Here is a 12,883-nt window from a genome sequence, read left to right as displayed (position 1 = left end):
AAACTATTCAAGGACAATGCATATTATGACAAAACTATGCATGCATTTCATTTTTTTTTGCACTGATAAGTATCTTTTGTTAAAAGATTTATTTTATTTGAAAGGCAGAGTGACAGGGAGAAAAAGAGAAAGTGATCTTCTGTCCACTGGTTCACTCCACAAATGGCTGAGCTGGTTGGGACTGGACCAGGCTGAAGCCAGGTCTCCCCAGTGGGTACAGGGGCCCAAGCACATGGGTCATCATCTGCTGCCTTCCCAGGTGCTTTAGCAGGGAGCTGGATTGGAAGAGGAGCAGCCGGGACTTGAACTGGATCTCTGATAGGGGATGCCGGTGTCTGGCTACAGCTTAACCCACTGGGCCACAAGGCTGGCCTCATGTTCTTTTACTCCCATTTTCCATGGAGTGCTTGTGTCCTTTCATGTGTGTCCCAGGTCCTTGGGCACAGAGCTTCTTGTCTGCCAGTCGGTAACTGCTTGTTGCGTGTTAGCGATTGAGACCCAGCCCAGTGGCTAGGGGGCACGGAGAGAACATGTGGATTCAGACCTAATTTGTAAGCCAAAGGGAAAAAGTGTACAACTGATTAGATGGGAATTGAGAATGATTCTGCATTCTGACTTGGGTAATTGAGGGAAAAGGATGACATTCTCTGAGATGAGCCTCGGTTTTCTCATCTGTAAAATGGGACCAATATCCCACCTCTCATATATGGAAAGAGAGTGGCCCAAGGCCTGGTTCATAGAGTATTCAGTGTGTCAATGAGTCCCTCGTCTCAGATCTCACCTCTACGGAGTGCAAGGTCCCCTCCGTAGGTTATGAACAAACAGCACACATACACATTTCCCCAAGTCTCCGGATTTGAAATCCTCAGAGACAGTAATGGCAGCAGCAGCAGCAAGAGCAGCAAGAGCGAGCAATGTGCAGCCAGGAAATGAAACAAGCTGCCGAGATTGCTAATTGGAGTTTGCTTTCCAAGGATGAACTGCGAATCTCGGGGAGGCTCAGTCACCTGCAAACCTGGTCCTTAATGAGCTGCTCTGCTCTTTGTCAACAGGATGGGTGGGTGACAAGGATTTCTGTAGCTAAGAAGCAGCTGGGGTGGTGGGGTGGGAAGGAGTAATTTAGAAGAAGGAAAGTGTTTGTGAAACCCATCATCCCTCCTGCCATTTGGCTACTTAGCGTCATTTCTGCAGCCCCGTTTTGAGAGGAGGAGAAATTGCACTGGACCTGGGGCTGCAGATTCTTGGAGAAGACAGATGCTGGTGTGAGACAGCCCCGTGGCCCCACAGAGCTGCCGTGTCCACTCCTGTCTGCTCAGTAGTGCGACCTGAGCTGCAGCGCTCTGCCGTGCTCTGTGCTGTCCAGCGCTAGGCTTGCGAGAGGACAGAGACACAGGGAAAGCAGCCAGCAAATAGGTCATTACCATGCCACAGGATGGGTTCATGAGGGTACTTCAGAAAATTCATGGAAAAAGTTGTTTGTGGGGCCGGTGCTGTGGTGTAGTGGGTAAAGCTTCCGCCTGTAGTGCCGGCATCTCATATGGACACTGGTTCAAGTCCGGCTGCTTCTGTTCTGACCCCCCTTCCTGCTATGGTCTGGGAAAGCAGTGGGAGGTGGCCCAAATGCTTGGGCTCCTGCACCCACGTGGGAGACCTGGAAGAAGCTCCTGGCTTTGGATTGGCCCAGTCCGGCCGTTGCAGCCATTTGGGGAGTGAACCAGCAGATGGAAGACCTTTATCTTTGTCTCTCACTCTCTGTATCTCTACCTCTCAAAAAAAAATTGTTTATTTTTGTGCAGAAACATTTTGAAATCTGTTTTTGTCACAATGTACATTTTTGTGAACTTTTAGAAAATCCTCATAGACGTGGATTTCAAAGTATTTTGCATGAAGCTAAATTTATCTTTTCATTCTGTTCTTCCATGAACTTAAGTAACCTCTGATTTAAACAGGGGCAAAAACAAATTAGACTGGGTTGTTGACAACTAATGAGCCCTCACGGTAACCCAGCTTCAAAAGGCGGTTTTTCTCTCTCTTCGCTGGGAGGCAGAGGGAAAGCTGATCTTGAAGGTGTGCTTATTTTTGGCAGTCCTCGGGAGTATACTGCTTTCTAATGATGGAGGGTTTTTTCTTCTCAGTTAAGATTCTTAAGCAGCTTTATTGATATATAATTCATGTGCCATACAGCTCACCCAGGTAAGCATACATTGCAATAATTTCCAGCACTTCCAGAGTTGTGCAGCCTTTCCTCTGTGCCCCCAGCCCACCCCCAGTAGCAGTCTCTCCCCATTTTCTTCCAGCACCCCTTTGCCCCCAAGACAGCCACTGGTGAGCTTTGCATCTTTATGGATTTGCCTGATCTGGATATGTCATAGAAACGGAAGCAAAGAGCTGTGGCATTGTCCCTGGCTTCTCTTCTCCTCCCATAATGTTCTCAAGGTTCATCCACATTGTAACATGTAACACAAAATGATGTTGTTTTTTTAAATGGCCAGATACTGTTCCTGGGGGTGGATTTTAAAATATTGACATCTCCTTGTCAATAGCGTTTTCACCCAGGTTGAGCATCTGTCTTGCCTCAAGAACCAGAGTCTTTGCTGCCAGATTGGAGTGTCAGATGCACTGTGAATAGTTAAGGACACAATTCAGGGACCGAGCGCCTGGTCCAGCCTCATCCCTGTCCCTGTTCTGTGTCATTCCATGACATTCTCAACACACAAGAGACCGCTGGACTCTGTCCTACTGACCTCTGCTTCCTCTCTGAACACTCAGTGAAGTCTCCAGTTCTAACCTCAAGCACCTGCTTTCCTGGGCCTTCTCCACCCTAAAAAATAAATGTCCTTCAGGGCGGGAGTTGTGGCACAGTGGGTTAGACAGCTGGCTAGGATGCCCACATCCCATAAGGGCACTAGTTTGAGCCCCAGCTGTTCCATTTCCAACCCAGTTCTCTGCTAATGTGCCTGGGAAAGTAGCAGAAGATAGCCCAAGTGCTTGGGTCCCTGCACCTATGTGGGGGACCGAGATGGAGTTCCAGGCTCCTGTTAGGCCTGGCCCAGCCTTGGCCATTGCAGCCATTTGAGGAGTAAACCAGCAGATGGAAGATCAATCAATCAATCAATCAATCTCTCTCTGTCTCTGTCTCTGAAACTGTGCTTTTCAGATAAATAAATACATTGTTCTTCAAAAGGAAAAACTCCTCTCTCCCGCTCCCTCCTTTCCTTCCTTTGAAAGGCGCATGTGTGTGCACGCACACACACACACACACACACACAACACAGAACTCTCATCCACTGGTTTACACCCCAGATGTCTGCGTGGAACAACTGGGACTGAGCTGTGGCCAAAACCGGGAGCTGGAAACTCAATGCAGGTCTCCACACATGAGTGACGGGGGCCCAACTACCCGAGCCATCACTGCTGCCTCTCAGGGTGCGTGTTGGCAAGAGACTGGTGTCAGGAAGCAGAGCCAGGAGCTCCTATATGCAGTGTGTGTGTCTCAACCTGCATCCCAACCACTAGGCCAAACTCCCACCCCTTCCCCATTTGCACATTCATCTTAATTATGGATTTTGCATTGTGTGTTATAATGGGGGGGGCAGGCTTCCCCTCCAGGCTGGTGATTTTTCTGAAAGAGGATAATAATCATACGCCTTTCTTTTTCTTTTAAAGATTTATTTATTTATTTGAAAGGCAGAGTTGCAGAGAGGCGGGAGAGGGGGTCTTGCATCCACTGGTTCACTCCCCAGATGGCTGCAACCACCAGAGCTGGGCCGATCTGTAGCCAGGAACCTGAAGCTTCTTCTGGGTCTCCCATGGCCCAAGGACTTGGACCATTTTCTCCTGTTTTCCAAAGCTATTAGCAGAGAGCTGGATCATAAGTGGAGCGGCTGGGACGGGCGCCTGTGTGGGATGCTGGCACTGCAGGTGGCTGCTTTATTTGTTACGCCACTGTACCGGCCCCTCATATTGGCTTTCTCTAACCCAGGTGCCCAGCTAGTTTTGGGGGAGCTTGTTTAATGTTTGCATAAATAAGTGAATGAATGAATGAGATAAGTGAACGGGAGAGAGATGCTCACGGAAGTTAGTGGATACAAAGTGGAAGTCATTTCTTTCTACCCGCAGGTTCAAACACAGCAGTTTCTGCTCCTCCTGTTTGAAATGGCTTGTTTGAAAGAGTGGGAATGACAATTTAGAGAACATTAAGCCGTGTAAGCATGGAAAACAATTTGCTAACGGTGGTTATCTCTGGAGGGCGGGGTCTCAAGGGCTGGAGAGGCTTTCACTTAGCCTTTCATTAGAGACTTCAAAAGAAGGAAGCTGTGTGATCACAGGTCGTTCTCACTTCGATGGTTTAAGGGCGATTTTCCACGTTAAAAATTATAAAAACAAAGCAAGTGAACAGAGAAGAAGCCGGCTCAGGTGAGTGCTGGCAAATCACTCATTCTGTCTGCTCCCCTGGGAAAGGGACAGTGCCTGGCACAGAGGGGCATTGGATAAGCGACAGTTATAGCCATCATTAGCAATCACAATAATGGCAATAAACAAACGCTAAACCTAGAGGCCCCTTCCATGTGAGACAGTCCTTGGGTCATTTTATTTATAGCCTGTCTGCTTATGTTGGTGGCTTAACAGATCGATTCTGTGAAAGCCATGTGGCTTAGCCCTGGGACGGAGGCTGTTGTAATAAACTCCGCTTATGGGGCAGTATGCAGAAGTCAGCTACAGTGACCTCGGGGGTGGAGTGAGGCGCCATGGTGATTGTCGCTCCCATCTGTTGAGCCCTTGCTAGACCAGAACACAATCCCAGGAGATCTTTATAATTCCCATTTTACAGATGAGAAAATGAGACCTGATAGGCTAAATGCTTTAAGGCCATATAGCTAGGAAGTGGCTTATCTGAGATCCCAACCCCTGTCTCCTGGGCCTGAGTTAGTGATCTTTTTATTAGACCTGAGGCCTCCCACTGCAGGTAATATGGTGTAGGAGAAAGGGAGGAGGACAGATGAGAGTTTGAAGGAAGGTCCCCAGATTCCCACTTTTCCCATCATGGCTCCTGTCATGCCCCAGTGGGCCCTAGAAGTCTTGGAATGAAGAATGGTTGCTTCTTGCTGCTGTCACCCATGCCAAGGACTTCTGTGGAACCTGACGTGCAGCGTAGCCTGGGTCGATCATGGATACCTGAGGATGTCCGACAGGGGACTTCCAGTTGTACCTCCATACCCAGTCGTCTTTGCTTCCATAATAAAATGACTTCTCATGAAGCACGGTTGCCTGAAAGAAAATGTTTCCCAGGCTGCCTAGCAGCACCGTGTGGACAGGTGTCTAAGTGCTGGTCAGTGGGCTGCTAGCAGGAAGCGCTGGGCGTGGCTTTGGAGAGGTTTCTCGAAAGGGAATGGGTGCATGTTTCTCCTTTGCTTCCCCCCTTCTGGGGCTGCTTTGCAGATGGGGTGGCTGGACGGTCACCTTGCTGGTGAGGTGAACACAGAGCTGGGGCCACTTACAGTAAAAGAAACATTCTCTCAGTGGATTCCCTGTCTATATTTGTGGGTAGATGGATGGTTGGTTGCCACCCCCCAGTGTCTACCTTTGGGCTGAGTAGTATGTCTCCCCAACGTCTTTCATCCAAACTTTGGCTGAATTTCATTGATAGATCGTGAATACTCAGAGTGGAAGGGGGTGATATGAAGGCAAATTCTCTCCCTATCCAGAGACCAGGGAAGGGAGGTGGCCCCTCAACTGGAGTCCAGCCTTGTCGTTCCTCTGCCCATGGTTGATTGAAGGTCAGCCTTGGGTTGAGTTGAGCTCAGAGTTTGTTTTTTCATCTCCTGTGTGAGCTACAACCATGGAAACACTCAAATGTCAAAGAAGGATGGCATCTGCCCCTGCCCAACTTGACCGCAACGCAAGCCACTACTGAATGAGCACCTACTGTATACGATGTGTTGTGAAATGTTGGAGAACAAGGCTCTGACTCTGTATCTATGAAGTTCTTATTCCAGTGAGGAGACTGACAAGCCAACCATGACAAGACAGTGCCAGTAGCAAGGAAGCAGAGGTGGCATTGAGGGCCCCCAGAGGAACACTGAAGCCAGTTCATGGGACTGGGGCTTCCTAGAATACGTTTTGCCTAAGCTGAGATGACACATGGGAAGGGGCTGGCTTGATGAAACGCAGAGCAGAATGTTTCGGGAGGAAAGTATGAGTGGGGAATGGATGGCGATGGGCCAGAGTGGAGGTGTAGGGCCTTCCACGTCGTGCTCAGCATCTCAGATTTACCCTGAGAGCAAAGGGAGGTTACTGGAAGATTTTACTATAGAAGCAGTAAGATCAGACATAACCTGTAGAAATGTCCCCTGGAGAAGTACGGACAGGAAAGGGAGAGGCCAGTTAGGTGGCTGTTTTAACAGAAGTGCATGCATGTGAACTCACTAGAGCATGCGTGTGCATTTGCATACACAACACACACACACACCCATGTGCACTTTCATACCAGAGGTTTACACAAGCACCAGGGTGTGGCCACCACCAGAGCTGGCAGACAATGCCTTCACTTTCTCACCCGTCAAATGGGACCAACAATAATTGTCCTTGAATGTCTCCCAGGTTTCGGAGCAGATGGAAGCATCACATCGTCAAAGCTTTTACAGCTCAGTGAGGCTGCCTGGCCCCTTGTCGCTTTCCTCTGTCCTCAGCCCCCGGTGTCTGAGGCATCTCAGGGTACTGCTCATGGAGGAGCCATTGTGGGAAGGCAGACCTTCAGACAGACAAGGTGTAATTAGATTTCCACGCAGTTTCAACGTTGGAAATAGCACAAGAAGATCAGGGCTTTGCCTCCAGACACTGAAAATTAGAAATTGAAGAATTAGCTGGAGACTCCCAGGCACAGGTAGGCATCCCCTGGGCCTGGGACTCTTTGAAGAAGTCCACTGCTTGTTGCGGGGGGGCGGGCTGTCCACACTCTGTTGGGGGACATGTGCAGGAGGTTCCTAGGGCTTCCTGGCAGAGTTGGCACAGACTGTGTGACTCATACACCAGAATTATTTCATTCTGGAGGCCAGCAGTCTGAGGCCAAGGGGCTAGCGGGACAGTGCCTTCCGAGGCCTCTCCCTGGTCTGTGCACTGCCCTGGGTCTCTGCATGGCCTCCCCTCTGTGAGTGTCGTCCCAGCCTCCTTTTCTAAGAAGGAAACCAGCTCAAGCACACCGGGGCCCACCCTGATGGCTTCATTATACCTTAGTTGCTTCTTTGAAAGACCCCACCTCAAATACAGTCACTCTGAGATCCTGCTGGTTAGGACTTCAAGACAGTGTGTGTGCACGCATGCATGGTTCAGTCCCTAGCAGTGCCTACACAGTCTATTTGGACAGCAAATATAAACAAGCTTCCAGGAGACCCAAAGGCTGTGGCAATTGCTGTTGAAGTTGACCCCCCCCCCCAGGCTAAGAGTCCCTGACAGAAATAGAATCGTGCCATCTGAGCTGTGGCATCAGCCACGTTCTCTTGTTCTTTACCTGGGCGCCAAGGTGCTGGTGTACTAGAGAGCTGGTTGACAGCCACTTGGCGCTTCTTCCCCTCGTGGCTGACAAGTTTCACCATGGCAACTGCTGGCTGGGCAGAGATAACCCTGGGGTGGCAGGGTCAGCCCGATTTCGCTTCTCCTCTCACTGCTTGGATGGCCCTGTTGGGATTCATCTGCAGAGTTGAATTTCTTGCTAATAGTTTCAGGTGTGTGTGGCTGCACCAAGTGACATCTTCAAGAAGGCAGCCACAGGGATAACGGGATGCCCCGCAGAAGTGGGAAGACCTCGGTCACCAGCCAGTGGGTCCCAATTGGGTTTTCTGTCTCGGGCTGATTTGGGCTCTGATGATTGTCCCATTTCCTGGGAGTTTGCCACAGGGCTTCTGCTGCCTTCTCTGCTACTGGAAAAATAGCCTGCAGGCTTCAAATCCTCCTCATTCTTCTCTAGTCTTTTTTTTTTTTTTTTTGAAGATCTATTTACTTATTTGAAAGGCAGATGGGGCCAGCGCTGTGGTGTAGCGGGTGAAGCCGCCGCCTGAGATGCGGGCATCCCATATGGACGCCGGTTCGAGTCCCAGCTGCTCCACTTCCTATCCAGCTCTCTGCTATGGCCTGGGAAAGCAGAAGATGGCCCAAGTCCTTGGGCCTCTGCACCTAAAGCTCCTGGCTTTAGGTCGGCGTAGCTCTGGCTGTTGTGGCCATCTGGGGAGTGAACAGTGGATGGAAGACTTCTCTCTTTACCTCTCTCTGCCTTCTGCCTTTCTCTGACTCTACCTTTCAAATATATATATATATATATATATATATATGTATTTTACTTATTTGACAGGTGGAGTTAGACAGTGAGAGAGAGAGACAGAAAGGTCTTCCCTCCATTGGTTCACCCCCCAAATGGCCACCATGGCTGGTGCTGAGCCAATCCGATGCAGGAGCCAGGCCCCCCCCCCCCCGGGTCTCCCACATGGGTGCAGGTGCCGAATCACCTGAGCCATCCTCCACTGCCTTCCCGGGCCACAGCAGAGAGCTGGACTGGAAGAGGAGCAGCCTGGACTGGAAGAGGAGCAGCCCGGACTAGAATCTGGTGCCCATATGGGATGCCGGCGCAACAGGCAGAGGATTAGCCAAGTGAGCCATGGTGCTGGCCCCTCAAATAAATCTTAAAAAAAAAAAAATAAAAGGTGGAGTTAGAAAGAGGGAGAAACACAGAGAGCAAGCACTTCCATCTGCTGGTTCACTCCTCAAATGGCTACAACAGCCAGGACTGGGCCAGGCGGAAGCCAGGAGCTAGGAGCTCCTTCCAGGCCTCCCATGTAGGTGCTGGGGTCCAAGCACTTGGGCCATCTTTTGCTGACTTCCTATGCACATTAGCAGGGAGCTGGATGGGAAATGTAGCAGCTGGGACATGAACCAGTGCCCATATGGGATGCAGGCAGTGGTTTAACCTGCTGTGCCACAACGCCAGCCCCACTGAGTCCTTTAAAAACAGGTTTCATGCACTGTGGCCCTTGGAGTTTGGAGTCTGGGCCATTCACAGCCACGACCCTGGAGAACCCTTGGATGTGCCAGGGGTGGGAGGGCAGTAGGTCGGGGAGGCAGTCATAAGAAAGGGCTCACCTGACTCACTGAGCCGTCAGCTGTCCGAGTGCCATCTCCAGTGTCTCCAGGGCCCTGTGACTTGATGAGGAAGCATCTGTGCATGAGAGGGGCTGTAGGGAACAGAGGACGCTTGTTAAAGTCCCCTGGCACAGACCACACTCTCCACCTTGGGAGTGGTCCCGGGTGGTCCCAGTATCCTGTGGCTTCGAGAACCTGCCTTGAGCTCCACGATTCTTCAGGGCTGTTCCATTTGCCCTGTGACCTGTGGTGGCCAGCTTTGTGCTGCCCTGGTGCACTGTGTGCCTTCCCAGCTCTGCTGCCCTGGTGCATTGGAGAAAACCCCAGGTTGGCAGTCTTGGGAAGTCCCTGGGAACCAGGGAAGGGCCAGCTTCCTGTTCTTGTCCTTGTGAAGCCAGACATGGCAGCCACCAAGGACCGCGTTAGACCCTCAGGCTGTTTCTCCACTTTTCCCATTGGACTTTTTGAGATGTTGCTAGCACGACTTTGCATTTTTGGGTCATTCACTCCACAAATATGTCAGAACACCAGTGATGTGCTAGGTATGGCTGAAACTTAGTGTGAGAACATAGACGTGAAAGCCGCAAAGCCCTTGTATGGTTTTCACTCTGATATTTTTGTGAGTCTGAGGAGGTGGGCCTTTTAGCTTGCTTTGTCACGGATCATGACAGCTGGCATGCCACTTTTTGTTCCAAAAGAATTTTGAATGGGTAAAATGATCCCCTTAATACACACCTCTCTCCAGCCAATCCGGAATCTCTCTCCTGGATGGGGGAAGGGAGGTGAGGTTTGGGGACATCTGTTTATCTAAGTGGGCTTCAAAGACATTTGTGGATAAATGGACTTCAAAGATAAGCTTATTTTGGTGCAGAACAGTTTGAAGTCTTCGTGTAGCTTTTTGGTAATAGCGTCTTCTGTGAAGGTTCAGCAAGCCCCCTGAGACAGTTTCCCTTCTCTCTACGCATTTTGTGCTTGGGCCTCTCAGAATAATGTTTTCAGTACTTAGTGTGAAACACATAGAGCTATGAAGAAAACCAGCGATTTGAAATGCAGTGCTCAAAATATTTTAGAAATGGTGGTATGGCCACATACGTGCTCCTTGATTCACACATTGAAGAACGTGATTTAACAGTGGGTTGAACAACAGCTGTGGTTCCGAGTGCTGATGAGCATAGGGATAGTTTGAAATATCTAACAACTGGGATGTGGGATGAGAATATCCATGTTGTCTCTTGGTGACAGAGTCCCACGAATGCCAATGGTATGCTGTGGTTTGTAGCAACTGCTGTGGTCCGCCGCACTCCTGTGCAAAAGGCCACGAGAGAGTGGCTTTGATAATAGGAACTTACTGTTTTTTTCAAAAAGATTTATTTATTTGAGAGGCAGAGTTAGAGGGAGAGACAGAGAGAAAGGTCTTCCATCCGCTGATTCACTCCCCAGATGGCCACAAGGGCCGGAGCTGTACTGATCCGAAGTTGGGAGCTTCTTCCGGGTCTCCCACGTGAGTGCAGGGGCCCAGAGACTTGGGCCATCTTCTACTGCTTTCCCAGGCCACAGCAGAGAGCTGAATTGGAAGAGGAGCAGCCAGGACTCTAACTGGAGTCCATATGGAATGCTGGCATTGCTTTACCCACTATGCCATGGCACCGGCCCCAGAAATTTACTGTCTTACAGTTGTGGAGGCTCAGGGTCCAAGGTCAAGGGAATAGGAAGGCTGTGTTCCCCCGCAGGCACAAAAAAGGAGCCCAAATCACACAATCATCTGTGCACACGCCCGGCCTGCAGCCAGGAGAGGCAGGAGTTGGGTTTGCTGCTCTCCCTGTGCCACAGGAATCTTTTGTTCTCCCTCAGTCCACTAAACTTCCCCCCCTCCAAGTTCTCTGACAAACAGTGACAGTAACCTCGAGTGGCCCAACGATCTAACATCAAAGTTACCACTTTAGGATTATAGGTGAAGAGGAACTACCTTGTTACTTTGTTTTTAATCTAAAAGTCAGATGTCACTGGAAATCTCCCCTCCCCCCGCAACCCCACATTGCCCATTCTGATGGCCTCGCTATTGCTTTTCAGATCCTTAAGGGGTGGTAGGCGGGGGTCAAGATGCTGCTTGCAATGCTGACATCCACATCGGAGTGCCTGGTTCAAGCCCTGGCCCCACGTTGACTGGCTCCCTGCTGGTGGGCGGTGCCTGGAAGGCAGCAGGTGGTGGCTCACCCGAGAGGTCTGGCTTGAGTTGCAGGCTCCTAGCTTCACCTTGGCCCAGCCCAGGCTGTTGCCAGCATCTGTGGGGGTCAACCAGCGAGTGGAAGGTCTCTCTCTCTGCCTTAAAAAAATCCTTGAGTTGACATTCAAGCCCCTTTACGACAGGCCTCTGCCACCTCCCTGGCTTCAGCCCACTCCCCACTCACCCCCGAGACCGCCCAGTTGCCCGCCTCCTCTCGGGTCATTGAACACACCATGTCCTTTCCGCCCGCGGCGTCGACACCTGCCATTTGTTCTGCTATGATTCAGAAATGCTAAAGATCTCTGTACAATGTCAGAGGGACGTGCTTTGCTTTTCCTCTGTGAAATGGCAGGGGGAAGCAGAGTATGAAGCCTCAAGGATTTAGAGTCCTGAGAAAGCGACTTTGAGTGAGTGCGAATTCCATTAATACACAGCGTTGCTGTGCTGAACGAAGCCAGGAGCTTCGTTTCTTTTGGGCTTTAACTGGGCTAGATCCTGAAGTTCTGGGGTGCATGTGTGTGTGCACACATGCATGGGTTCCCTGGTAAACGCTGTTTCTCATAGACTGGGGATAATGAACACGCCAGATGCTGGAGTAATTAATATCCACCTGGGTTACGTAGACCGGTGTCTGGGATGTCACCCGCGGAAGCAGGAGCACTCCTCTGTGGTTGATGGGATGTGTTCCGTGTGTATGACGTGTGAAGGTGTAAGGGGGGTGTGGGTGTGGGTGTGGGTGTGAGTAGAGGGGAAGGCAGACACTTGACATAAGTGACTCCCGAATTTTATTAATTTGTTTACTGCCTTCACCATTGCTGCCATATTCAACTTCTGTCTGTATTTATTTCCTTATGAAGTTACATTTTGAAAAGCACTTTTTCTTTATAGTGACCCACTTATTGTAAGCCTAGTTTGAACCTTAAAAAAAAATCCACAGACCGAGAGAAGGTGCTTGCAAAAGACATATCTGATAAAGACCTGGCATCTAAACTCTGAATGAAGAACTATTTAAGCTAGGCAGAGAGAAAACAAAGAGTTCGGTTTCAAAATGATCGCAGATTTGTGCAGAACCCACTGAGAACACCAGGTATACAGATGGCAAGGGAGCATGTGAAAGCATGTGCCGTGTAGGACGTCACTAGGGAACTGCAAATTAAAGCAACAGCGTGTGCTTCTTCACGCTTTCTCTTTCCACCTTCTCGCCCGGGACTCCTCCTTCTTAGCCATGATGGTACCACAGACCACTGACGTTTGTGGGAACACAGCTGAGGAACCCCCTGGGCTGAAGGTCTGCATTCCAGCTTCCCACCTGAAAGGCCGCTGCAGCCATGGGCAAGCCTCTGTTTCCCCTTTGCCTGAGGTTCCTCCTCTAACCCTAACCCCCAGCTCTGTTGTGCAGAAATGAGATGAGGACAGGGACTAGGATGGGTCAGAGATCCGTGCCTTCTTGGGACACAGTCCCTCCAGTCCCCGCAGTTTCACGCTCATCCCTATAATACACATGGCTGATGGGAATGGAAATAGATGCAA

The 12,883-nt window shown here is 50.2% G+C and overlaps 1 long non-coding RNA gene across 18 annotated transcripts in view; it reads left to right on the top strand.

Moving 5' to 3' along the window:
• LOC103348570 (uncharacterized) overlaps positions 1-12,883 on the top strand; it is a 226,909-nt gene that overhangs the window by 76,495 nt on the left and 137,531 nt on the right. Inside the window, exons 4-5 of one of the 18 annotated variants that reach the window (XR_016225715.1) lie at positions 4,120-4,205; positions 5,065-5,079. The exons of 15 other annotated variants lie outside the window; for them this stretch is intronic. This is a non-coding gene — a long non-coding RNA (uncharacterized LOC103348570). Of the gene's footprint in view, positions 1-4,119; positions 4,207-5,064; positions 5,080-6,600; positions 6,620-12,883 lie in introns of those variants that run through there. 2 more of the 18 variants (XR_016225720.1, XR_016225714.1) reach the window with 2 other exon arrangements.

This window comes from Oryctolagus cuniculus, chromosome 19 (assembly GCF_051225735.1).
Source record: "Oryctolagus cuniculus isolate XC-2025 breed Fujian yellow rabbit chromosome 19, ASM5122573v1, whole genome shotgun sequence".
Taxonomy (NCBI): domain Eukaryota; kingdom Metazoa; phylum Chordata; class Mammalia; order Lagomorpha; family Leporidae; genus Oryctolagus; species Oryctolagus cuniculus.
This window is presented reverse-complemented; position numbering and strand designations above follow the sequence as displayed.